The sequence below is a fragment of the Peromyscus californicus genome, unplaced genomic scaffold (genome assembly GCF_007827085.1).
Source record: "Peromyscus californicus insignis strain IS unplaced genomic scaffold, ASM782708v3 Scaffold_8__1_contigs__length_139910024, whole genome shotgun sequence".
Lineage (NCBI taxonomy): Eukaryota > Metazoa > Chordata > Mammalia > Rodentia > Cricetidae > Peromyscus > Peromyscus californicus.
The window spans coordinates 61,202,520-61,229,711 of NW_026294606.1; the positions used below are offsets into that span (position 1 = coordinate 61,202,520).

The 27,192-nt window shown below is 38.0% G+C and overlaps 1 long non-coding RNA gene across 5 annotated transcripts in view; it reads right to left on the reverse strand.

Annotated features, from left to right (window-relative positions):
- Window positions 1-27,192, reverse strand: part of LOC128104020 (uncharacterized) — a 168,029-nt gene that overhangs the window by 86,397 nt on the left and 54,440 nt on the right. For 2 of the 5 annotated variants that reach the window (XR_008215841.1, XR_008215838.1), the window contains 2 exons: window positions 22,074-22,159; window positions 21,675-21,730 (listed from right to left, as the gene is read on the reverse strand). This is a non-coding gene — a long non-coding RNA (uncharacterized LOC128104020). Of the gene's footprint in view, window positions 1-8,056; window positions 8,167-21,674; window positions 21,731-22,073; window positions 22,160-27,192 lie in introns of those variants that run through there. The other 3 variants (XR_008215839.1, XR_008215837.1, XR_008215840.1) reach the window with 2 other exon arrangements.

Sequence of the window (27,192 nt, forward strand, 5' to 3'; positions counted from 1 at the left end):
AATAGAGTGAGGAATGCTTGTCCAGGAAGTAAGGAGGGTGGGCTTCATGAAGAATGGGATAGTTTTGTCCAGCCTCTGGAGAAAAAAATCACTTCTAAGATGGAAGGAGTGATGACATGTGGGAAGAAGAGGCAGAGGACTTTAGCTAGAATGTCTCATGTATCTAGTCTATCTTCACCAGCTGAAATCAACAATGACCATCACCACTGGAAATCTTGAGATCTGGACCATCTGAAGGTCTTCTCAAGGTCAGCTTTCTTTTTATTTCTCAGTAATGAGGCACCAAGGCTGACAAGCTTGTAAGTGTGCTCTATGTCTCCTTCCTTCCTTCCTTCCTTTCTTCCTTTCTTCCTTCCTTCTTCCTTTTGCTCTTTCCCTTCTTTCCACTTTTGATGACACAGGGCTACACAAGGCCACTTTCATTCACAACAAACTAGAGTCATCTGGGACAAGGGAACCTCAATTGAGAATATGCAGCTATTAGGCCTACAGGGATGCCTGTGGGGACATTTTCTTGATTAATGGTTGATATGAAAGGCTCAGCCCACTGGGACAGATGCCATGCTTGATCTAGTAATTTTGGGTTGTACGTATAAGAGAGCAGACTGAGCAAGTCATGGGAAGTAAGCCAGTAAGTAGCATTCATTTGTGGTCTCTGCTTCAGTTCCTGCCTCCAAGCTCCTGCTTGAGTTCCTGCCTTCCCTCTAGGATTGTGTTAGGGATGAGTGAACCAAATGAACCCTTTCCTTCCCAACTTGCCACATGGACAATCCACAGTAACCTAATTTGTCTTATTGGATGGATGCACAGCAACCACATGAGTGGAGACCATAATATTTGAGAATAAAACTACATATAATAAATGTATCCCACATCTCCTCTTAAGGCATAAAATTTTTATTCATCTGAATCACCCATTGATATCAACAAGCATCTACTGAGCACTTAACACAAACCAGGCATAATTTTAGGAGTGATTGCAAAGAGATAAATATCAGAGATATGGATATGGGATAATTTGCCTTTCCATCTGATAGTTTATCACAAAATAGGTAGTCACTAAGCATTTGTTGAATTAATTATTCAAAAAATGATCAACCCGATATTGCAGAATGCCCCATTGGAGGGCTGAAATAATTACCCAGAGGTGATGGGACTAACAGTATTTTATATTGTATTGGGCTATCTGAATTCCAAAAGCTGCCCTGGGTATATTTTGGCTATTTCTTAGAGAGATAAAAACCTCATGCACAGATTTGCTTCTACCGTTCATTAATTCCTTAGTTAAATACTAAAACACCTAGAACAATGCCAAATACCAAAGGAACAGTCAATTATATGCTATTTAATGAGGGCAACAACAATAAAAGCTACAAGTCTGGAAAATTAATAGTGATGGTATGATCCCATTTTAACAAGCTGGATGGCTCTTTAAAATTGCTACATGCCTCAATTTCTCACTCTCTCACTCTTCTTCTCTCAATCCCTCTCTTTCCCACCCTCCTTTATTCCTCCTTTTCCTCTCTTCCCCATTCTTCTCCCCTTCTTGCCTCATTTTTTAAATTATGGTTGGGGGAATTTTTGCTGTGATTGACAATTACAATTCATTTACTGATGGTATGTTCTTGGAAAATACATGTAGTAATCAGGATACATAAAGACCAATATGTGTGAATTTGCAGTAAAGTAGTTTATATTGGTCAGTTCACAGATTATAAAATTTTAGTGGTACAGATTGCTGTCAGATTGATGAATCATGATGAAATGCTTCCCGTGCATATGGCACAATGCATTGAAAAATAATAAATGTAATATGAATAAGTCAATAAAATTATTGCCAAATCAAAGAAATAAGTGATTCTATATGTACAAAAACGCAAGATAACTAAAACATGTAAATGATTGGTATTAGATAGATCATAAAACACTAGAAGGGTTAGTGGGCCTTTGACTGAGCCCCTCCCTAATAAATAAGCAACTTATAAAATTAAAGCTTAAAACTTTTGGACACTAATTGCTGGTCAAAACGGGCCCTATGTCTTTACCTTGGGAAGAGAAAAGACAGCCTGAGCTGTCAGAAGTTATTAAGAGAAAACTATTTAAACCTAGTTTGAGGAACCCTAAACCTTACAAGATTACTTTTTAGCTGGAAGCTTGCTGATAAAGAAAAACAGGCCTGTCAACCACCTAGACAGGACCAAGTCCCCCAGGCAAGCTGTTTGATCTAGAGACTTTAAAATAGCATAAATCTTGCCGAAAATGTGGATGAATACAATGATCCCTTTGGCTATCGTCTACTCTCTGCTCTTGAGATATACTCCACTCTGCAATAAATTCTGTCTGTCTTCTCCACTGCTCTCCATATGTCTCATCTAAATTCTTCAAAAAGAGATCACAACACCCAGGAGCAGAGGGAGTCCAGAATGAGATCCTCATACCATTAGCAGCTACATACGAGTGTGGTTTCTGCAATGAACACATACTAGGAGTATTTCATACAAGGAAAATCTGATACGGTGTAGACCTACTTAATCCTAGGAGACTGGGTGGTCCCTGGTAATACACAAGAGAAGCTGGAATAACTCTCCTATGACTCTTCTAAGCTGAAGTAAGACAGAAGATTCAGACAAACTATGATGACAAGAAACTGGAACAAACTGGCATCTACAAATAGCTATATGAGTATCTCAATATCATTACTCAACAGATTACAAAGTCTAGATTTTTAACTAGGGTTTAAATACAATCAAGTGAAAAATACCCAGAAGATTAGAAGAATTTAAAGGTTGAACAAAATCAAAACTAACATTTATCTCTTCTTATGCCTTTAATTAAATTTTCAAATAAATGAAAAGAAGTAGAAGGATATACCACATATTTAACCATAGGTATGGACCATATTTAAGATAGAGCATTTTACTTAAGAATTTGAATAAATTTTACAGTTTAATGGGGTATTCATGGTCAAAATTATAAAAGAAACAACTCTTTCAAATAAGTAAAAATAAATAATAAATAATTTATGAACAAAATTATATTTTTATTCCTAAGCAGAAAAGAAATGTGAGAAAATTATGAAAAAGTATTATAGACTTTTTTTTCTTCAGGCTGAAATTATTATCTTATTGTTGTCCAAATGACTGAAGTAGAAATAGCCTTGACTTTGGAGTCATGGCAATGAAATAAACACAACAATACTAACTGTAGCCAGGTTTGTGGGAGTGGTAACAAGACTGTTAACACATGCTGGCTGAGGGGAGGAGACCCTCACCTGAGCTTTCGGCCATTGCTTCTCCACCCACTCAAGCTGATGCCAAGTAGTGCTAGAATATATAGGAGATGAAAGTTAACTGAAGATGAGAATTCACAACACAGTATCTGTGAGACCATCCATGATGCAGCAGGACTATTCAGTGTTGCACCTGTTTAGAGCTGTCCACACTGCTGAAACTACTACCCACCTGTGCTCCTATAAGTAAACTCATTGGTTCATTAAGGTGGGCACAATCATCTTGTGCTCTGTCATTAGTGGCCCATCTAGGGTGAATAAATTGCTGTTTATATCTCTCCAGAAAAAAGTAACACAGAGATATATTTAATAATGATATAAAAACAGGAGGCTATTTTTAAAATCCCATTTCACGTAAGAATGTACAGTATTTGAGCTTAAAAACTTAGATGTTTAATACCTGCCAAAGAGAAGATTCATATAGCAAGAGATTCACTGAAGAACCAGCAGAAGTGAGATTAGAAACACGAAAGAGAAAACTCCCATGAAGGACTGACTGAGATGTTCCAGATCATTTTAATTGGATTGTGTGATGGTAAATTTTCTGTAAGCTTGGCTGGCCTATGAAGTTCAGTTTCTCAGTCAAACACTAAAAGTTTCTCAGAAGATGTTGTGCAGACATAATAGACATTTTTTATCCTATATTTTAAGTAAAACAGACTTCCCTCCATAACATGAATGGATCCTAGCCAATCCATTAAAGTTACTTAAAAGCAAGCCAAAAGTTATTCAGAGAAGAAAGGCTTCTTCAAGATTGTCACATAGAAATCACACCTGAGTTTCCAGACTGATACTCTGCTGTATGAGTGTGGGTTTCATAGAGAAGCAGAACCAGCAAGTAAGTAGAAGGTAATGCTTATTGATGGGTTAAGAGTGTTTATATATGATTGTTTGTTATTGTGAGAATATATACTTATATATTATATATCCTAACATGAAAATACATATATATGGAGTTTATTATAAAAATTGGCATAATGTATTGTCCACATTTCTGGAGTCAGGAAACCAATGGTTTAATTCATTACAGGTATGAGGGCTGAGAAACAGATCAGTGAATGTAAATGGTAATTAGAGACTAAATAGGCCAGGAGAAGCTGGATGTCCCAACTCAGAGAAAGTAAAAATGATGAATTACAATAGGTTTATGTATTATGGAATATGAAGTTACTCACCACATGTCTTCTTTCAAAGTGCTTTTGAAATACAGTAGGAGTACCAAACCAACTCCAAATGAACTTACAAAATGTTCTATCCTACGAAACATGCATTTATCATGTATTTTTACTATCAGTTAATGGTACACTATGGTTTAAAGGCCAGAATTTACTTTTTCAGCAACAACCAATTTGAAATCTCTCTTCCTAAATAAAACATATCTCCTTCCTATTTGGCGTACCATGCTACCTGGCCTATAACGTGTTCCTTGTTCCTTAGTCTGTATCATGCAAGCTCCCCTCCCCCCCGCAAAAATGACCATGATCATGAAAAAGGAGACTTCTAGGCATCAGAATTCAGTTTGGATGGGTAGGAGAAAGTCCTCTGCAGCCTATCACATTCATAAGAGGGTGAAAGATGAAATAAGGTAGCTAATATCCCTATGTTGGTCTTGGCTGCTAAAACAATCAATTTACAAGTTTCAGTGTCATGTCATTGATTCATTTATCTGAATTCATGAAATAGAATGGCTGATTAAAGACAAAAAGTTTAGCCAGTCATGATGGTACATGCATGTTCATATTCTCAAGAATTTAGGAAGCTGAGGCATGTATACCAGGAGCCCTGAGCTATCCCAGGCAAACACAGTAACATTTCCCCATCTCAAAAAAGATGGAATGAGCTGGACAGTGGTGGCACATGTCTTTAATCCCAGCACTTGGGAGGCAGAGACAGGTGGATCTCTGTGAGTTCGAGGCCAGCCTGGTCTACAAAGAGAGTTCCAGGACAAGCTACAAAGCTACAGAGAAACCCTGTCTTGAAAAACAAAGATGGAATGAAAGAGAGTGGAAAGGAGTGGAAGGGAAGGAAAGAGAAAAGGGATAAGGGGAAAAAAGGGAAGAAGCTATTTTCTTATGTCCAATACAAAAAACATAATACGGTTGTAGCTCAATCTTAGACTATTGAAAGAGTTCAATAGAGTGACTTTCCTTTTCACTAGAATGTCATCAGATAATACTTAATTTTAAATTTTGATGTGGAAATTGTAAGTGCCCTAAGGAAAAGTATTGCTTTCTGTTCAGTGTCTTTGGGAGTTGCTTACTGTGTTAAAAAATTAAAAACCATTAAAGTAGAGGACTGCTACATACCAGTGTATATCTGAGTGAATGACTGCCAAAGCAGAATGTGTTTTCAACAACTTCATAACAAATGACTTATATCCTCTTTTATCCCCAAACACTCTGAGAATTGAATTCTTGGAAATTTATAATTTATGCTAGTGAGATAGAGAATAATGCTTTCTTTTTCATGGGTTCATTTTCTTCTTTTAAGATAAAGAAATTGTCACACCAGCACGGGGTTTGCTATTTCAGCATCGCTGCCGTTAAGATAAATAGGGGCACACATATTTGTTCCATTTTGGGTTTTAAAAACAGCAGCATTATGTTAAGATAGACTAACATAGCTATTTGCAAATTGCATACTCATGAACACATCTTCAAAGATATCAAGGAGGAGGCTTTGCAGTCCACTAGCTTGAATAATGACTCCAAATCCTAAGAAATGGGCTTTTCTTTCTTATATACTTTATTTCCTCACCTCTTATCTCCATCTAGACTCCCAGGTACTAAAATTAGAATGATAATTAATAATGACAGTAAGTAGCTCTGTCCCCAGGTTAATCCTCACTTCAAGAACTAATTTAATACTGTCAGTTTCTTATACTGAAAAATGTACTTGAAAGATGGGCTATTTGCTCACGTTGAGATGTTCAAAGTTCCCACAAGAAGTTGCAGTGGATACAAGGGTTCCAGTTCTTTCAGGAAATTCCATTTCATCTCTTTTACTATGTACATTCCGGAGAGTTCCTTTGCTTCCTTTACTTAGTTTATTACATTTTTGAATAAACTTGTTATCTAACTATCTGTGGAGATTTTCATTTTAGTCACCAAATTGTTGATTTCTGTGTATATTTAGTCAATTTTAAATCTTTGGTATATAGATTATTTTTCACAATACTATTTATTATCATATTATTTAACATATTCATATACCATCATTTTATAATGAATGATATGCTATCTGGATGCTGTGGAATATAATTGTATATATATATTATCATAAATATACACACACACATATATATATATACATATACATATACTACATATATGAGATCATGTTTTACACAATATTAAGACTGAGTTGAATGCTTTACCCTTATGGGAAGCTAGCATTGCATCTTTCAACTAATTTCAAGATATTGTCAGGCAGACTGGGATCACCTTTTATTTTTTCTTTTTATATAAGATCTGACTGTGAAGGCTGCTCTGGACTTGAATTCATTATCTATGTAGCACAACCTGTCATCAGACAAACAGAAAGCCTCCTGCTTCTGCCTCCTGAATACTAGGATTATGTAACTGATCCACAGCTGCCTCTGAGATTGTTGCTTAGTATTCATTTCCAGTTTGAGTCTTCTTGTAGTTTATAAGTAGTACAGTTTGGAACTCCCTATCTCTGAAAGGTCATGAAATTCACAGTATATTCTTAGAAGACTAAATTTATCAGGATGTATGATAGGGTTTCCCCTATAATAGTTTCCCTATTGTCTTTATGTACTGGTGTAAAAAATGGCTTTTCTAGTCTGTCTGTTCATTGAAGTTGTAGCCATAAAAATCCTCCCTCTCTCTCTATGGCCAGTCCTCACCTTTACATTACCTCTATTAAAACTCAAGCAATTGCCTCCTGTTTCCCATGGCCTTTCAAATTCTAACCAACAAGAACTTGAACTTAGCAATGAAAACCTCTTAGTCAACTCATTTTGCTAACCTGCTTTGATTTTTTTGAAACCTCTGATGATTTCCTTTAATTTGATTGAAGCATAAATATGCATGTTAATGAATTTTTATATTAATCTATTCAGAATGGCACTTTCCTGTGTGTTATCAGCTTACCTAGTATGTTTGACATTGACATAAGCAAATACATGTATTCTTGGCCAAGAATGTCCTTGAAGGCAAGGGAAGTAAATAATCTTGCAAGAATGAGGAAGGACCTGAGTTCAATTACCAAAATCCAGGTTATACGCCAAAACCAAACAAACAAACAGAAAAAAAAAACCCACAAGTTCCTGCATAAGTCACAGTGGCACACACTTTTAATCTCAACCATAAGGAGATAGAGGCAGGTGGATCTCAGAGTGTGAGTTCCTAGCCGACCAGGGCTACATAATGAGACTCTGTCCAAATAAAGTAAAATAAAATAAAATAATAAAATAAAATAAAATAAAACCAGGCTTGATGGTACATATTTATAAATGCAGAGCTGGAGCAGTACACAGAGTAGAACTCTGAAGCTCATTAATTAGCCAGCTTGCCTGCTTGAGAAGCTTTATGACAATGGGAGACATTGTCTTAGAACAAATCTACCAGGGTAGATGGTTGCACACACACACACACACACACACAAAAAAAAAATGGGAGATATTGTATTAGACCAAATCTACCCAGGGTAGATGATTACACACACACACACACACACACACACACACACACACACACACACACACACACAGCAAAAAGATTGCTATTGATAGCATTCTCTCACATTTAGTGTCTCATTGCCTGGTATCCTCACCTGCCATCTCATCTATAATATTTTTCTCTGGCCCAAGGCATATTTGTAGCATTGCTCTAGAGCAGTTGCTATCTTGTCCCTTTTTTTTCTTTTCTTAAATTTTGGCTCATTAAAAATGTAGCATCCATGGATACCAAAGCTCACCCACAGACACAGGAAAAGGAAGATTTTAATGCCCACACAATGAAAACTGGGTTTATGATTAGCATATGACTGCAAATTATTGAGATTTTAAAGCTGTGTGATTTAAAAACCTTTTAATGTCTTCATCTAAATTTTCTTAAAGTACTATTATAACTTCTGGGTAATGATTCAATATGTCTCTTGACAGTTTCTGGAAATGCCATCCAAATTATTAATGTTAAGTATATTATTGCTTAAAGAAAAGCTAAGAATGTATTGAATACCACAATCCTGAGATTCTAAATAATATGACATAGACTATACTTCAAATTGCTTTTGAAACAGAATGGTCAAATAATTTATTCAGAAACTCTTGCAGTAGTGTATTGTAGTTTCTGGCCATATTTTATGTTCCTATCAGCTGTTCCCACATGTGTTGATCATTTAGACATTCCAAGTTAAAGATAATTCACACTAAGAAACATTTAGAGTCTACCAAGACTCACACAGCATGCAATGCTCCAAACGCAGTACTGATAGAAAAAGAGTGCAGAACGAGAGGACTGAAGTGAAAACAGCATGTGGACACTCAGTGGGCCCTATGTGGGTCAGAGTTTGAGAATAGCAATAATTAATTATCCTTACATTGTACTATCAAAGCCAATTAGAGAGTTGGTATTAGATACCTAAGATCCACCACAGAAATAAAAATTTAAAAGCTTTGGAAATAGGTGACAAACTATGGCAATATTTCTAGTATGATTATAATTTACAAGAGAATCAACAAAGCATTTAATAAAGTCCCAAACATGATAGTGCAGGTATTTACCTGCAGAGTCAGTCTAGCACAAAAATTGAAGAATTTTATGGACATCATATTTATGCTTTTGTTAATAGCTGTGTGCTGTGGAATGTTCTGTATGGCAAATGTGTTGCTAATTAGTCAATAAATAAAACACTGATTGGCCATTGGCTAGGCAGGAAGTGTAGGCGGGACAAGGAGGAGAATAAAGCTGGGAAGTGGAAGACTGAGTCAGAGAGACACTGCCAGCCGCCACGATAAGAAACAGCATGTGAAGATGCCGGTAAGCCACGAGCCATGTGGCAAGGTATAGATTTATGGAAATGGATTAATTTAAGCTGTAAGAACAGTTAGCAAGAAGCCTGCCACGGCCATACAGTTTGAAACCAATATAAGTCTCTGTGTTTACTTGGTCGGGTCTGAGGGGCTGTGGGACTGGCAGGTGATAGAGATTTGTCCTGACTGTGGGCCAGGAAGGAAAACTCTACCTACAGCTGTGGATAGTTTGTATATGTTAAATAGAAATATACTCACGAGGCATTAAATAATACAGTCTATAGAAAATGCTTTTCTAATTCTGTGTGTGTGTGTGTGTGTGTGTGTGTGTGTGTGTGTGTGTGTGTGAGTAAATACATACATAGTGCATAAACAGAGCAAAGCCAACAATCATCAAGCCCAGTGACCTTCCAGTAATCATCCCCAATAATTCTGGGGCCACATGCCATGAAAGACCACACCTGCCTTTTTATGTGGATTCTGGGGTATTATTCAGGTCTACATAGTTCTGCAACAAGCACTCATAATGCCTGAGCCAGATAATATAATCTAAGTAAATGAAGTATATTTTCATGAAAGGGGCCTCAAATTTTAGTTAGTACCCATAGATGGATGTATTTTCCCCACTTTTGGGTTAATTATATTTTTTCAAGAGCTTAAGACTCGGATGAACATAGCTGAACAAGTGCTCTTATGGTGTGGTTGAGCATTTCTTGGGTATATGCCCAAGAGTGGTATAGCTGGATCTTGGGGGAGATTGATTCCCAATTTTCTAAGAAAGCGCCATATTGATTTCCAAAGTGGTTGTACAAGCTTACATTCCCACCAGCAGTGGAGGAGAGTTCCCCTAGCTCCACATCCTCTCCAGCATAAGGTGTCTTCAGTGTTTTTGATCTTAGCCATTCTGACAGGCGTAAGGTGGTATCTCAGAGTTGTTTTGATTTGCATTTCCCTGATGATTAGGGATGTTGAGCAATTCCTTAAATGTCTTTCGGTCATTTGAGTTTCCTCTGTTGAGAATTCTCTGTTTAGTTCTATAGCCCATTTCTTAATTGGACTGTTGGGCATTTTGATGTCTAATTTCTTGAATTCCTTATATATTCTGGATATCAGTCCTCTGTCAGATGTGGGGTTGGTGAAGATCTTTTCCCATTCTGTAGGCTGTCGCTTTGCCTTGTTGACCGTATCCTTTGCTCTACAAAAGCTTCTCAGTTTCAAGAGGTCCCATTGATTGATTGTTTCTCTCAGAGTCTGTGCTACTGGTGTTCTATTTAGGAAGTAGTCTCCTATGCCAATGCGTTCAAGACTACTTCCTACTTTCTCTTCTAGCAGGTTCAGAGTAGCTGGATTTATGTTGAGGTCCTTGATCCACTTGGACTTAAGTTTTGTGCACGGTGATAGATATGGATCTATTTGCAGCCTTCTACATGTTGATATCCAGTTTTGCCAGCACCATTTGTTGAAGATGCTTTCTTTTTTCCATTGTGCACTTTTGGTTTCTTTGTCAAAAATTATATATTCATAGGTGTGCGGATTAATGTCAGGGTCTTCAATTAGATTCCATTGGTCCACATGTCGGTTTTTATGCCAGTACCAAGCTGTTTTTATTACTGTAGCTCTATAGTAGAGCTTGAAGTCAGGGATCGTGATGCCTCCAGAAGTTGTGTTTGTAATAGCCAGAACATGGAAACAACCTAGATGCCCTTCAACTGAAGAATGGATAAACAAAATGTGGTACATATACACAATGGAATACTACTCAGCAGAGAAAAACAATGGCATCATGAGGTTTGCAGACAAATGGATGGATCTAGAAAAAATCATCCTGAGTGAGGTAACCCAGACTCAGAAAGACAAACATGGTATGTACTCACTCATAGCAGGATACTAGACATGAAACAAGGATGACTTGTCTGCTACTCACATCACCAGGGAGGCTACCTGGAAAACAGGACCCCAAGAAAGACACAGGGATCGCCCAATGACAGAGAAATGGAATGAGATCTACATGAACAGCCTGGTCATGAGTGGGGGTAATGAAAGGCGAGGGTTGAGGGAAAGAGAGCTTGGGGGAGCAGGAGATCCCAGCTGGATCAACAACAGAGAGGGAGAACAAGGAATAGGAGACCATGGTAAATGAAGACCACATGAGAATAGGAAGAAGCAAAGTGCTAGAGAGGCCCACAGAAATCCACAAAGATACCCCCACAACAGACTGCTGGCAATGGTCGAGAGACAGCCCGAACTGACCTACTCTGGTGATGGGATGGCCAAACACCCTAATTGTTGTGCTAGAAACCTCATCCAACTACTGAGGGATCTGGATGCAGAGATCCATGACTAGGCCCCGGGTGGATCTCTGGGAGTCCAATTAGCGAGAATGAGGAGGGTTTATATGAGCGAGAATTGTTGAGACCAAGGTTGGATAAAGCACAGGGACAAATAGCCAAATGAATGGAAACACATGAACTATGAACCAATGGCTGAGGGGTCCCCACTGGATCAGGCCCTCCGAATGGGTGAGAAAGTTGATTGGCTTGATCTGTTTGGGAGGCATCCAGGCAGTGGGACCAGATCTTGTGCTCATTGCATGAGTTGGCTGTTTGAAACCTGGGGCCTATGCAGGATTGTTTGGCTCGGAGGGGACTAGACCTACCTGGACTGAGTCTACCAGGTTGACCTCAGTCTGTGGGGAAGGCTTTGCCCTGGAGGAGATGGGAAGGGGGGGGGGGGGTTGGGGGGAAGGTGAGGGGGACGGGAGGGGGGGAGAACAAGGGAATCCGTGGCTGATATGTAGAACTGAATTGTATTGCAAAATAAATTAAAAAAAAAAAAGACTCGGATGAATCTAAATATTTGATAGATTTCAGGAGATTGATGATGGACCAAATGTAGGGCTATGTGGATACAAATGAATCTCTCTGAAAGGACTCAAAGACAATCAGAGGAAATACAGCAATGTTTATATGACTGTTTTTAGATTAGCCACCACCATCGCAAACATCTCAATAAATATTTTACTTATTTATTATATAATAAGTTACTTTGAGACAGGGTCTCACATACCTCAGGCTAGCCTTGAACTTGCTGTAAAGCAGAGAATGACCTTGAATTTCTGGTCCTTCTGACTCTACTATCTGAGTCCTTGGAATGCTGAGATTATAGGCATGCACCACTATGCACAGTTTATAGAGTATTGGGGCTCAAACCTGGAGCTTCAGTACGTGCTAGCCAGTACTCTGCCAACTGAGCCACATCCCCACCCAATAAATGCAGTTGTAATATTAAGTCAGGCAGGTCATTCAGTTTATTTTCACTTATAAAAGAGGCAATTTTTATTAGTGCATCTTCATGATAATTACAACACAGTAGACACTGTAGATGAACTTGTTTATAGATTAAAATATGCCTTTGATAATGGTTTTAGCTAGTGTTTATATGCTAAAGAGAAACATAGTTAAGATATATTAGATAATATAGTCCTAATAAATGGAGTGGACTTTTATTAAACATGCCTCAAGTTTTAATTAGTACTTATTTATGGAGGCTTGTTTTATGTTTCATAAATTAGTTTTTATGAAAGTCCATTTTCTTTCCAAAATGTTGTGTAATTTATGATTTTCAAGATTCTACCTCAAATATCTTTGCTTCTTGCAATTGTTTCAAATTAAAATATAAAGCTAATGCTTTATAATAGACCGTTGGTCTAAAAGGCTATGCCTGAAGCTCTCTCAAAAGCTTTGCATTCCACAGAGGAAAGAATGCAATTAATAATCAGATTTTTAAAACAAATTAATCTTTCATTTCTACATTGATAGAAGAAGCAGGTTTTCTACATTGTATACTCAGTGTATTCTCAACAGAAGAACAAAACTTTCTTCATAAATTCTTCTTCTTTTCTTTTTCAGTAATTGAGAAGTGAAAGTAATATGTAGATTTTGTAATAAAGATTTTCCACTAACATTAATCTCCAAAATTTCATTTTAAAATGTTCCTTTCTAGAAGAGATAGTTCAATGAGGTAGTCAAGGTTGGCAATGGACTTTGGATTCTCTTGGGTTTGATTAGCACATACTAGGGTGTCAATAAAAACCCCACTGCTCTGCTCAGGAGAATTACTTTCTACCCAGGCTCATGTGGGCAACCTGTGATGGCTGGTTTTACATCAACTTGACATAAGTTAAAGTCTGAAAGGAAGGGATCTCACTTGCAAAAAATGCCTCCATAACTAGGCTGTGGGCAAGCCTGTGGGACATTTTATTTATTAGTGATTGATTTTGGAGGACCCAGCCCATTGTGATTGGTCCACTACTGGGATGATGGTCTTGGGTTCTATAAGAAAACAGGGTGAGCAAGCCATGAGGAACAAGCCAGCAAGCAGTATCCCTCCATGGCCTCTTGCTTCCAGATCCAAACCCAGTTTGGATTCCTGCCTTGGCTTTCCTCCCCTTTTGGTCATGGTGTTTTATTACAGCAAGAGTAACCTTAACATAAAACCCTTATTAAATGCAGGGGGCTATAATGAAAAAGCAGAAAAATATAAAGATAGAGGAGGACCTGTCAGGAAGAAGAAAGGATTTGGTGGGAGAGAGAAATGAATAAGAGAGGATAATGGGGGAGAAGATAGTTAAAGTGTGTGTGTATGTGTGTGTGTGTATGTGTGTGTGTGTGTGTGTGTGTGTGTGTGGTGAAAATGTGAATGAATAAATAAAGTAGAAAAAATACCCTACAGCTCAGGGCTCTCCAGCTATAACTCACTTAGAATAATGCTTAGCTGGCACGAAGAAAACACTAGACTTGATCTCGAGTACTCTGTTACTGCCTAAAACTGGGTGTGGCAGCACATGCCTATAATCCCAGCACTCTGGATGTGGAGGCTAGAATATCAGTTGAAGGTTATCCTCTAATATTTAATGATTTCCAGGCAAGCCTGAGCTACTTTAGGCCACATATTAAGAATAGCCACTGTCAGCTGGGCGATGGGGGCTCACGCCTTTAATCCCAGCACTCAGGAGGCAGAGCCAGGCAGATCTCCGTGAGTTCGAGGCCAGCCTGGGCTACAGAGTGAGTTCCAGGAAAGGCGCAAAGCTATGCAGAGAAATCCTGTCTCGAAAAACCAAAAAAAAAAAGAATAACCACTGGTAAACCTGCAAACCTGCAAGGGACCAGAATAGGCCCTCTGCATATGAGAGACAGTTGTGTGGCTTGGTCTGTTTGAAAGGCCCCTGGCAGTGGGATCAGAATCCATACCTGATGTACAAGCTGGATTTTTGGAGCCTATTACCTATGGTGGGATGCCTTGCTCAGCCTTGATGCATGGGGGAGGGGCTTGGTCCTTCCTCAGCTGAATTTACCAGGCTTTGCTAACTCCCCATGGGAGGCCTTACCCTTCTGGAGGAGGGGATTTGGGGAGTTGGTGTGTGTGGGGGGGGGGGATGATGGGGGAGAGCTGGAGGAGGGATGAGAGGGGAATCTGTGTTTGGTATGTAAAATGAATTTTAAAAAATTTTAAATAAAAAAACCACTGTCCTTCAGCATTGTGAATTATTTTCTGTCTGTTTTCTCATGGCACATGCTAAGAACGATTATTCATAAAAATGACAACTTTGAACACACAGCTTTTAATGTCATATGACCAAGATCTAATACCATGCCTTAATTATACTTTCCACTTACTGGTGCTAATAGATATGTGGGGGTGTCTCATGTCCCCTGTGACAAATACCAATTTATTGTTGGAGTCTGTTATTGTTTAGTTTTGCAATCAAGAGAATAAAGCTGAATTATTTTCCCTAGTTTTTTTTTCTGTGTGTAGAGGGGTATGTGTATAGAGGGTAGATGTGTACATGCATGTTTGTGTGCAGGGATGCCTCCCTCCCACAAGTGTGGGAATGAGTGCGACTGCAGAGGCCAAAGGAGGATGCCAGCTGCACTGCACGGTCACTCACTTCGTTGTTCACTTGAGACAGGGTTTCTTACTGTACCTGGACCTCACTGATTTGAGGCTAGCCTGGCGGGCTGTGTGCTCCGTAGATCCCATGTTTCCGTGCAGTCCTCTCATACCCGAGGGCTGAGGTCACAGATGCACACCAAACCTGTCTTTTCCCATGATCCTCAGGTCCTCCTGCTTGAACAAAGGCACTCTTGGCCTCTATGCCATCTACCCAGGACCAATTTTCCTCATTATAGTCACTGATGGAAGTGCTATCCGCATTACTGCCTGTGTCCATAGGACTTGTGACGCCTTCCTTGCAGGAGATAATTCGCAGCATCATTGGCAGCAGGCTTGGCCATAGGACTTACTTTGCCCCCTTGATTCTGACTAGAAACAGGGCAAGCCGTGTTTAAGTACCGTATGTGGGAAAAAGACATTATAGACTAGGCCACTTGATGTTGACAAGTCTTTTAGCCTGGAATCAAGTATAAAGAGGAAATGTGCTGGCCTATGATAAGGCACACTCTTGTTTAAGCTGTAAAAGCTGTGACAGCGTAGCTTCTCAAGTTCTTTGAAGGGTACTAAGACCAGGTAAGGGGAGAATTAAGACAAGTTTCGCAGAAGTTTAGTAGGACATTTTAGCTAGAAAGATTTAGATTTCTGTCCTCTACCCTTGTCACTTTGTTTTCATTTCCTGGCCAGTAATTCTTCTAAACAATGCTAGAAGGACCTAGTCACAGCTCAAAACACCCATTTTGCTTGCTTATTTCATGAGATGGTTTGATCCCATTGTAGCTTAATGTTCCAAATAATTTTAAGAAACGAGCTTTGTAAGGTAAATTGCTGATTTTGACTGTTTTAGATTGCTCTGGAAAAATGATTCTAAAAGACTAAGGGTTGAATTTTCTTTGGACTTTAATATGAACTACTTTGTTTCAAGGGAATGGTTTAAGGCATAGTGAATTGCACTTAACAAAGACTGTCACACCCTGAATGTACATCTGACAGGCATGCAAGGGCACTCTGATGAAAGGAAAATTTATGTCTGAAACAAAGGTATCTTCCCTTCATAGCGTGAAATATTTTTTAATGTTTTTGTCAAAAATTAAAATGCCAGAATAAAAATCAAGGCTTTAGATCAGAAGGGATATGTTCTAAAAGTCTGGAGATTTATTAGGTATACATAGTTGTTCTCAAAAATGTCATGTGCCTGCATACACTGAGTCTATAACACATACCAGTCACCTGTCTTCTGCACTCTTCCACTGCTGAGAAGCCAGGAGATGCTGAATGAAGTTAAATGTGGCTGGATCGTCCCAGAGAGATATCTAATAGAATCCTCCTCCGATGAAGCTTGAAGCTAACTGTCAGAACTACCTCCTTGAAGATGTAGTAGTAGCTTTTCAGTATTCACTGATGCCAATAAAAGGTCCCACCCACAAAGGATGTGCACTTACATATGCTCCAATAGTTTTGAAACATGAAAATAGAACTTACCTGCCCATGGCTTTAGAATGGATATCTAAACCCTTGTTTCTGTTAGGTCTTGAAACAAAGCATGCAAAGTCTTCCTCCACCAGTCTCAGCATCAGTCAGTGTAAATCTTTTAGATTGGATGAAGAGAGAACTTCTAGCAACTCTGCAATATTAGTCTTTTCAGTAGAAACTTAGTTCCATTAACCTTTGATCCGAAAGCAGTTGGGTGAGACAGTAGGACAATAGTGTCTCTTCTCTTTCAGAAGGATTTTCTTCTTATAGGCCTTAAACCAGGTGTGGAAAATTTATGAGGTTCCTGCTATAATTATGACACTGCCACAAGTACTAATACACATAAAAATAATGTAGAATTTCAAAAGACTTGTTAGCAATTAAAACAGAACAATCTAATTAGTGCTAGGCAATAGCTATCAAAAACAAGAGTCGGGTCTATCTCACCTCTATGTCTGCCTGTTACACAAACCTAGGTTTGCTCTGAAAAATAGATAAGTCAACACTTTTCATCTGATCATTAAATGCCCTCTAAACGAACCCATCTCATTTGATTTTCTTTATTCTCCTCCTTGCCTGTCTTCCTTCTTGGGCTTAATGAATCTTGCCTACATGGGTAATTGATATAAAATACTAATGCTGTCATCAAAAAAGTAAAATCTAGCATTAAAAGGTTTAAACCCTATAATAATTTACATTTCTATAGTGAAAAATAAAAAGACAAGTTTATGAGCTCAGGCCTAGTAGTAAATTTTTTGTCACACAAGCATAAAGACTTGTGTTTGAATTTCCAGAATGCGCATAAATGCTGGATATGCAATGTAAGTGTTTATCCCATCATTCCCATAGGACGATGGGAGGCAGAGACAAGAGAATTCTTAGATACTCATGAGCCAGCTACCATGGTTTACACAGAGAAAAAAACAAAAAGACCATATCAAAAGCAAGATGGAAGGTGAGAACCCACACCCAAAGTTATTCTTTGACCATCACACACATACATGTAATCAAACAAACAAATGTGCGTGTAAACAAATACACACACAGTCAGCAGACACATACATACATGTACACACATGCACACACACACACACATGCACACATGCAAAAGAAGAAAAGACATTTACAAGAAACTGAGGCATGACAATATTCAGTATTATGAAGCAAAGAAATAATTTAGGTAGGTTTCTTTATTACTTTTGATTGTGAACTTGATGGATTGAGAAGAACCTCTGTGCGTGTGTGTGTGTGTGTGTGTGTGTGTGTGTGTGTGTGTGTGTGTGTGTGCATTTCCATTTCCATAGAGGTTAAATTAAGAGAGGAAGCCTTACACTGAATGCAGATGACAGCATCCCGTAGATGGGAGCCTGGATGAAATCAATAGAAGGAAACGTGAGTGCTCGCATTCTCTGCCTCTGCTTGCTGGCCACCTTGAAGAGAGCACCTATAATCTGCAAATCCGAAATGCTCTAAAGTCTGGAAATTTTGGCACATTAAGTCACTGAAAAAAGTTTCAGATTTCAGAGTGTTTTGGATTTCAATTTTTTGGATTAGAGACGCTTAACCTGCAACAGATGGGAATTTATCTATAGAAAAATAAATTCAATGTTGCAGACAGAATGCTATGTAAAATTATGTTTCATCTCCCCTCATGCACCATTGGAAACAAAAATGCCTTCTCTATAGATGTCATCCTCCTTGTCATATGAAGCTGTGAGGTTCTACATATGATGTTATAAATTAATGCCTCATAAACAAGCTAAAATTTTCTCAATCTGTCACCAGGTGGTGACAGAGTTACAGTGGTACATAGTTCAAACAGTACAAATTGTAAGTCACAAATACATCTTAATTCATAGAATTGAATATGAATATGCACATACTTGTAATTCCAAATTCTTTCCTAGTGACACTGTATGCTAAATTCAAGGAATGCATAAGAGATTCAAACCTTGGGCTTCTATTTCTAGGGATTTCTCCTTTGCTGGCTCAGGGCCACCTTCAGATGAACCTTTCACATTTGTGTAAGAATCTCTGATTCAATTCTTATCAAAGATGGAATGCATCAAAGAGGCTGGCTCCCATTTTCCCTTGGAGCTAAAGTACTGACATTCCCAGTCTCCTGTCTGCTTGAAATCCTCCATCCATTTTTGAAATGCCAAGAGAAAAAAAAGATAAAACAAGGATTTTCTGTTTTTCAAATAATTTAAAACTCCACGGCTATTATTTGCCAAAGAACAGGAGGAGGATTTTCCCCTCATTTCTGGCACCTTCTGCTTTCCTTTCATCTCACCTTTACAAACTTACCTTCCATGCTGCACTTTACATATAATGCCAATTAAATGAACTGCAGTCACTGTCTGCTGGCCACACATGCTCCATGCATTCTCTGGCTGTCAGAATCATGCTATCATTTCAAAGCAGCTCGAATGTTAGCACCACATCAAATATAAGCTGCTGTTTGCCATTCTTATATACATTTGCTCATTTCTTTATCCCTTATGTTATATCTAAGATTATATTTATTTCTGTGGCTTTTCTTTTAACTTCCCATTTTAAAAAAGCACCTTATTCTAAGAAAAAGTTAATGATGTCTATGTTTGCTATGTTCCAGTAAACTTCATTGTACCTGGCCTCTTCCTATTGCTCCAAAAAGAATCAATTAAGAAGAACCAAATTTATTATATTATGCACAGTATATCCAAGCCTACCTAAGTAGCAGAATTGAATTTCTGTTGATCAATCTTAGGGCCTTGTACAGACTAGGAATGCACTCTGAAAACTAAGTTACATTCTTAGTCACAAGACTTTTTAAAGAAACAGAACAGCACAGAGAGATGACAGAAATATTTGTTGTATACATATCCTCACATATAAATAATGTTTAAATGAATCAGTTAATATACAAAGACTTGGAAAACTATGGTTTTTTTTTCATGTTTTAAATGTCTGATGTTAAGCAAGAAAACACAGGGAGGAAAGGATCTTACTTTTCAGCTTTGCAACTACTCAGGACTTTACTATTTGGGGAGTGGAATTTAGAAGATTTTGTGTGACTAACCAGAGGACACAGAAAAAGGCATTTGAATGTTATTTGAGAGAAAAATATAAAACCACCAAATGGTAGACTAGAGAATAAAACACAACAGTTCACAGAAACAAATAAATGAGTACAGTAATTTACTAAATGTAAGCCCTGGGGACTTAAATTTGTGTAGAAGGCAAGTAGGTTCAAGTCCATTGATTCCAAGTGAAAAACTACAGGAACTGAGTGATAGAAGTATGTGAGTTTGTAGTAACTTCTTTTGAAAGCAAAAGAATAAAAGGAGTAAGAAAACTGTATGCAGCTTTCCAAAAGTTTCTTTAATAAAAATGTGAACAGAGACAGAAGAAGATTCATTTCAGAATGGAGGGTGAGCATGAGATTGCAAGGAGATTCTCAGTAAGTTCACCCTCAAAGACTGAGGAGCAGAGTGGAAATATCATGAGCACACCTACAGTCAGCACAAAGGGAGATGATTGCATCACGAGGGCCATGGATTTGCTATTGTGCAAACCCAGTGTTAACCTTACAAGAAATACAGCATTAGAAAAACAAAATCCTGGGAGGGACTTTTGAAATAGAGAAATTTATATTCATTTCCATCGTTGAAATTCTTCAAACCCTTTGGGGAATGCTTACATCAAACACAGTATTTTTTTAAAGATTTTATGTGATTGAAATAGAGACTGGGAGTGTAGCTCATTTGCTAGAATGTTTGAGAAACCATGTTTAATCTGTAGTATCACACACACTGAGAATGGGGGTGTGCAGCTGTAATTTCAGCACTAGGTATGTGAAGTCAGGAGTTCAAGAGCATCTGCTACATAGTGAGTTTGAAGCTAGCATGGGCTACATGGGACTCTATACCAAAAAAAAAAAAAAAACTATTCTAGCAAGTTTATTCTTACAGACTTATCTTTGTTTTAGCCAGAACTTGGATCTCATCTGTCTTTGTGACTGTGGAAAAACACTTTAACCTCTCTCTTTGATCTCCTCTGCTGGCAATATGTAACTACTGACTTAGACATAGTGAAGTACTTGGTGGTTCATTAAGGTAGACTGGGTAGCAGGGAACATAGAACTCACTGAAAAAAGGACCTTCATTAAGCTTTAGTAGACATCATAGGTCTTTGTTTTTAAAGCCTTTAAATCATGCTTTGTAAAGAGGATTTTGATTGAATATTTTTGAGTCTGTTAATTCATTAAATATGCTTCAGTTTGGTTGATTTTCTTCATGTCTTCTTGAGCTCAGCTCAAGGTCAAAGATTAGGCCTCATAAAAATGTAACAGGCCTCATTACAAAGCTATTCCATTCCATGCAAATTGTGATGTTCTAACCCCTCACTTACAATTCCCACCCCCTCCTTCTACCACCATTTCCAGTAATTAGTCAAGGACTGAGAAAGATACTACTATTAAATGTCATCCAAATGGAATCAAAACCTCCTAGGATACTGAGTTAATAAAGAAAAATTAAACAGAGATCAAAAAAGAAAACTTGGCTTTTTCTGTCGCTATGTATAAAACATAGCACCATGAGTAATTGCTTCTTGAAAACCTGTGGGTGTATATATGTATTTAAACTCTTGTGAGCCCAATAATGTCATTACATGCTAAGTGCTTAAAACTTCATCATCTTGCTGTGTGCCATTATTCTACCACAAAGAAAAGTGATTGAACACTCTATAGTATTTTTTAGTTAGGCTCCATCTTCTGACCTGTTCATTTTACATTGATTGGATCAAAACTTAGTGAGCAAGCGCCATCTTCTATTTCATTATTATACCCATGATGTAGTGAACACATTAGGCTATGGTTAGGTGAATGGATGAGACCTAATGAACTTGAAAAATCATTCTGAGCCTTATATGTTATTTCAGAGATTTCAAATAATTTGAATTAAAGTAGACTTAATTACTTACATTCCTTTGCTGCCCATAATTTCCTATGTATTCTCACAGATATGCTGGTACACACCCTGAAATCAGAAGCACACAATATACAAATAGCAATATGAACATATACAACTAGGAAGTCTTCACCAAAGGACTAAAGGAGGTTTGAAAATTAAGAAATCACCAGAATAAATCACATAATTATATTGATCTCTGTACATAAAAATTGACTCATACATTAAATTTGGCTGGCAAATTCAAAATGAAAAGAAGTTATTCTAACTGGTCATGATCAACACTCAAAATTTACAAGTACGTTGCTCAGTCATGAGAGATTAGGAGCATGGATCACTTACTTTTCTATTGCTATGATAAACCAACATGACCAAGACAACTTACAGAAGAAAGGATTTATTTGGAGCTTACAGTTCCAGAGCAGTAAGATTCCATCACCATCAGGGTGAGGAAGTGGGGCAGCGAGCACTGGGCATGGCGGCAGGAACTGCTGAGAGCTGACAGGAGGCAGATATAGAGAATTCAAAATGGTGAGAATCTTTGTAACTTTCAAAGCCTGTCCCAATGACGTTCTTCCTCCAGCAAGGCCACACCTCCTAGACCTCTGCAAATAGTGATACTAACTGAGGGTTAAGTGTTCAGACAGCGGAGCCTAAGGGGGACAATGCTCATTCAAGCCACCCCAACAAGGCTGTCCGCTGTACTACTATTGGGGAGATAATATTGGAAATTTAGGAAGCCAAAATATGTGGAGATTGCTTAGGGACGGTGTATTAATTTTCTGTTGCTGTGATAAAACAACATGACCAAGACAACTTATGAAAACGAGGGTTTGTTTGGGTTTATGGCTCCAGAGAGATAAGAGTCCAGGATGGCAGAGAAGCATAGCAACAAGCTGCAGGCAAGGGAGCCAGAGAAGCAAGCTGAGATGTCACATCTTGAACCACAAGCATGAGGTAGAAAGAGAACAAATTAGAAATGGCACAAGTCTTGAAACTCTCCAAGCCCACCCTCATTGACATATGTCTTCCAGCAAGATTACACCACCCAACACTCCTTCCAAAACATGAAGAACTGGGGATAAAGTGTTCAAGCAGCAGAAACTGTAAAAGCCATCTTATTCAAGCCACCACCAAAGGCATATGCAGAGAGAGAGTTAAGCTCCAGAAGAGGCAGCCACACATGTCTCACTAAGTTATAACTATATATGTGTAAGGAAACCTTCATCAGAGAAGTTTCTATTTGCAGTAGATGGAGATTAACACAGACCCACAACTGTCCAACATGCAGAGAATAAAAGACAAAGAATTGATAATCTCTAACTGTAAAGATATGCTACTTCCCTCACTGGAGAAGAGGGGGCAGAAAGAGTGTAAGAGACAGAGATTGTAGAAGATTACAAGAAAGTATATTTTGCTTTTGCAGTTCGAATCTACTTTATCTATTTAGAATGTCTTCTATTATACATTAACTTAGAATGAATTGGGACAGGGGAATGGGTGAACCAGAGCACTTTAGCCAAATTAATGTTTCTCCTATTATGTCTTACAGAATATTCTTCTCAATTTGTCTTCATACTTTGAAGTTCAGGAAAAATTTCTTATTGACACAGCAGGGTGGCTGCCCGTATGAACTCAAGACCTGTGCAAGATTAAGCTAAATCAAATATCAGGATGGAAACAGAAGTTAGGCATGGGACTCCATGTCTTGCCTATGAAATATTGATATGTGATAGCTGCTTGGAGAGAGGCAGTCAGTTTTCCCTGAGGGTAGACTGTGGTAAGCCCACCAAGCAACAGTGGACGGTCACACATATGAGAATATTTGAACAGCAAAAATTGTGCTTGATAGGTTAAGAAAATATATGCAAAGTTGGGTAGATAGGGAAGAGGGAAGATGTGGTAAAAAACAAAATTCTCAAAGCACTAAGACAAATATTTTTTTTGAAAGAAACTGTAAATAGGAAAGGATGGAGAAAAATACACCATGCTATGGTAATTCATAGAAGCCTGGCATATCTATCTTAGTTTCAGATAAAGCTCACTCAGGACAAAGGCAATGAGCATGGCAAGTATAGACATTAAACAATGAGAAAGAATTCAGCTCACTAACTAACTGAACACTCTGTGATGTGAACATGTCTAACAACAGTATCAAAATATGTAAGGCGAAAACTGATGCAACTTTAAGAAAACATAGATGAACCCACAATTGTATCGGAGACCTCACTGGCTTTCAATGTTTGACAAATGCAGCACACAGAAAATTAGTAAGAACACAGTAGAGCTCAACAGCACCATAAATCACCCAGAGATAATTGACATTTGGGGAACACTTCACCTATTAGCAGAATACTCATTTTTCTCAAGCTTTCATTGAGCCAAAATAGACCCAATATTATGAGGCAAAATACACCATACCAAGTTTAAGAAACTGGAATCATGGAGGGAGTCTCCCAAATCACAGTGGAATTTAGCTGAAAGTCGACAAGGGAAATGCAACCAAGAATTCCAAAATATTTGGAAATTAAATAGTACATAACACACAAACCAGGAACAAATCTCAAGAGAAATTCTAAAATATTTTGAACTAAATTGAATTGAAAATGAAACATGTCAAATTTACGTAATGTACAAGGAAAATTGCATGATTGACTTAACTGTGTTAGGAAAGAAATCAACAATATAGACTCTCAAATCAATAATCAAAGCTTCTACATTTTAGGAGACCATGCAAGGAGGTGAAAATAAATCCAAAGTGAACAGAAGAAATGAAATGAAAAGTTAGTGTGGAAAGCAGTAAACTGGAAGGTATCTAGCACAGAAACAATAAGATCGAATTCAAGTTCACAGAAAGCACAGAAAATAAATAACTTTTATATGGGAAAAAGAAGGAAACTCAAAAGAAGACAGAAATTTCTAGCATCATAAAAAGCCATCAGTACTGGCGTGGGCATTAAAACAATAGGTGAATGTTGTGGTCAAGTCTCTACCCACACATTGACAACAGATAAAGTTTGCAACATTTTTTAGTTTTTTAAATTTTTTATGTGTGTGTGTGCGGGCACACGTGCATGCGTGTGTGTGTGTGTGTGTGTGTGTGTGTGTGTGTGTGTGTGTGTGTGTGTGCTGTGTGCAGAGGTACCTGCACAAGCCAGAAGTGGCATCAGATTTTCTGGACTAGAGTTACAAGTGGTTGTGAGCTGCTTGATGTGGTCCTGAGAACTATACGCTGGTCCACTAGAAGACCAGCAACTGCTCTTAACTTCTGTGACATCTCTCCAGCCCCCTGATCAATTCTTTGAAAGACATAGTCTGTCAAACTCACAAAAAAAGAAATATCAGTAGGTCTTCATTTCTAAGAGTGAATCAGTTATGAGTAACTTTACAAAAGGAAAGCAGCAAGCCTAGATACATCTACTAAGGAATTCTGTAAAGTGTTTAAGGAAGAATTTTTTATAAATTATAATAAGTTATTACATAAAATAGAAACAAAGGGAATTATTCCTAAGTTATTGTATAATATTAGCTGATCTCAGTCTTGTCCTGAAACAAGATAAAGGTATAAGGAAAAAAACTGACAAATCTCATGAAGATTAGGCACAAAATTTCTCAATATTATAGCAAATTAAATCTGATATCAGAAAACAAGGAAATACAATTCTAAGAATTGATACATAAATATCAAACATATGACAAGATGATAGACTTATGGTAAGTTGTACTGGCAGTAAAAAGTGTTAATGACATACCAATTGAAATGGAGAAATTCATGGATCATAGTTTTAATCTTATAAATTACAACTATATCCTTTCTATGAGAATCATTACAAACATAAAAATTCAGAAAATTTTAAAGTAAAAGGACAAAAGGAAACACATGATGCTAGTACTAATTAAAATAAAAGTGGAAAAGCAGTATTAGTGTCAGAAAAAGTAGGAAACAGAGCCAAAGCATTGCCAGTAGCATAAAGAAGGCATTTCACAAACCCTGGAAACAATTCATCAAGAAGCATGATAATTCTTGGTTTCTGTACACTTAATAACAGAGCTTTCACCATTTAAAGAAGAAAATGATAGAACTTCAGGAGAAATAGACAAATTCTTAATAATGTTGTTGGTAACTACAAAATGTCTTTCTCGGGAATGTAGAGATAGCTCAGTCAGCAAAGTGATTATGACTTCATCATGAATACCTAAGTCTGGTCCCCAGAACCTATGTTAAAAAGTCCCGCTAATGTGGGTGATGTATTGTGCACCCCAATAAATTTATCTGGGGGTCAGAGAACAGAAAAGCCACTATATTAAACATAGGTTTAGGCAGTGGTAGCACACGCCTTTAATCCTAGAATTCAGGAGGCAGAGATCCGTCTGAATCTCCGTGAGTTCAAAGCTACACTGGAAACAGCCAGGCAAGGTGACACATGCCTTAATCCCAGGAAGTGATGGCAGGAAGCAGAAAGGTATATAAGGCGTGGGGACCAGGAACAAGAGTCTTGTTAAGCTTTTAGCTTTTAGCAGCAGTTCAGCTCCATTTGGATGAGGATTCAGAGACTTTCAGTCTGAGGAAACAAGATCAGCTGAGGAATTGGCAAGATGAGGTTGGATGTGACTTGTTCTGTTTTTCTGATCTTTCAGCATTTACCCCAATATCTAGCTCCCATGTTTTTATTAATAAGACCCTTTAAGATTCGCGTTACAGGCTAAGAGGGATATCTCTGTAATTACAACACTGGGAGACAGTCAGGAGGATTCCTGGGGCTTGCTGACCCGCCAGTCTAGCCAAATCAGTGAGCAACAGGTTCAGTGAGAGACTCTGTCTCAAAATAATAATAATAATAATGTAGAATAAACATACTTTTTAAGGCTAAGCCTTTTACCATCATTTATTCTGGCACCTTGAAGCTACTAGTCCCTGCATCCACTGCTGTTCAGTGCAAAGGGAGACTTCTCTGAGAGTATATTTACCTATGGGTATAAACATAAGTGTTTAGATGGTAGTTTGATGCCATCTTTTAACTAAACAATAACAGCTACTTCCTCTCTAGGATCTACACATTTTTCAGAGACCTGTTTTTAACTGTGTCTACCATCCCAGGTATAGGTGCTATCCTGTGAAGCAGTTTTCAAACTCCCATCATAGAACTGTTGTTTATCTCCATAAGAGTCAGGCCACCATTGCACAAATGGATACATTTATACCACTTAATGCAAAGCCCAGGGAACACTGTGAAAAGTAAGAACTGAAAGACAAGCAACAAGACCAAGAAATGCCATCTTCTAGCATTACACATCCACTGGAAACCAGAATGGGACCTGAGAAAGCCTGGACCTGTCATCAGACAATCATGGGGGTGGGTGACAGGCTGTGGATTCTATTCCTTTCTGTGAAACTTTTGGATACTGATAGAATCTGCAAGATGAGGAGTAATAATTCCAGTTATATACCCACTGGTGAGCCTACTAGGATCTAATAGATGGTTCCAAACCCAATATTACATGAGAACTACAGTTAAACTCAGTGGGTCCCA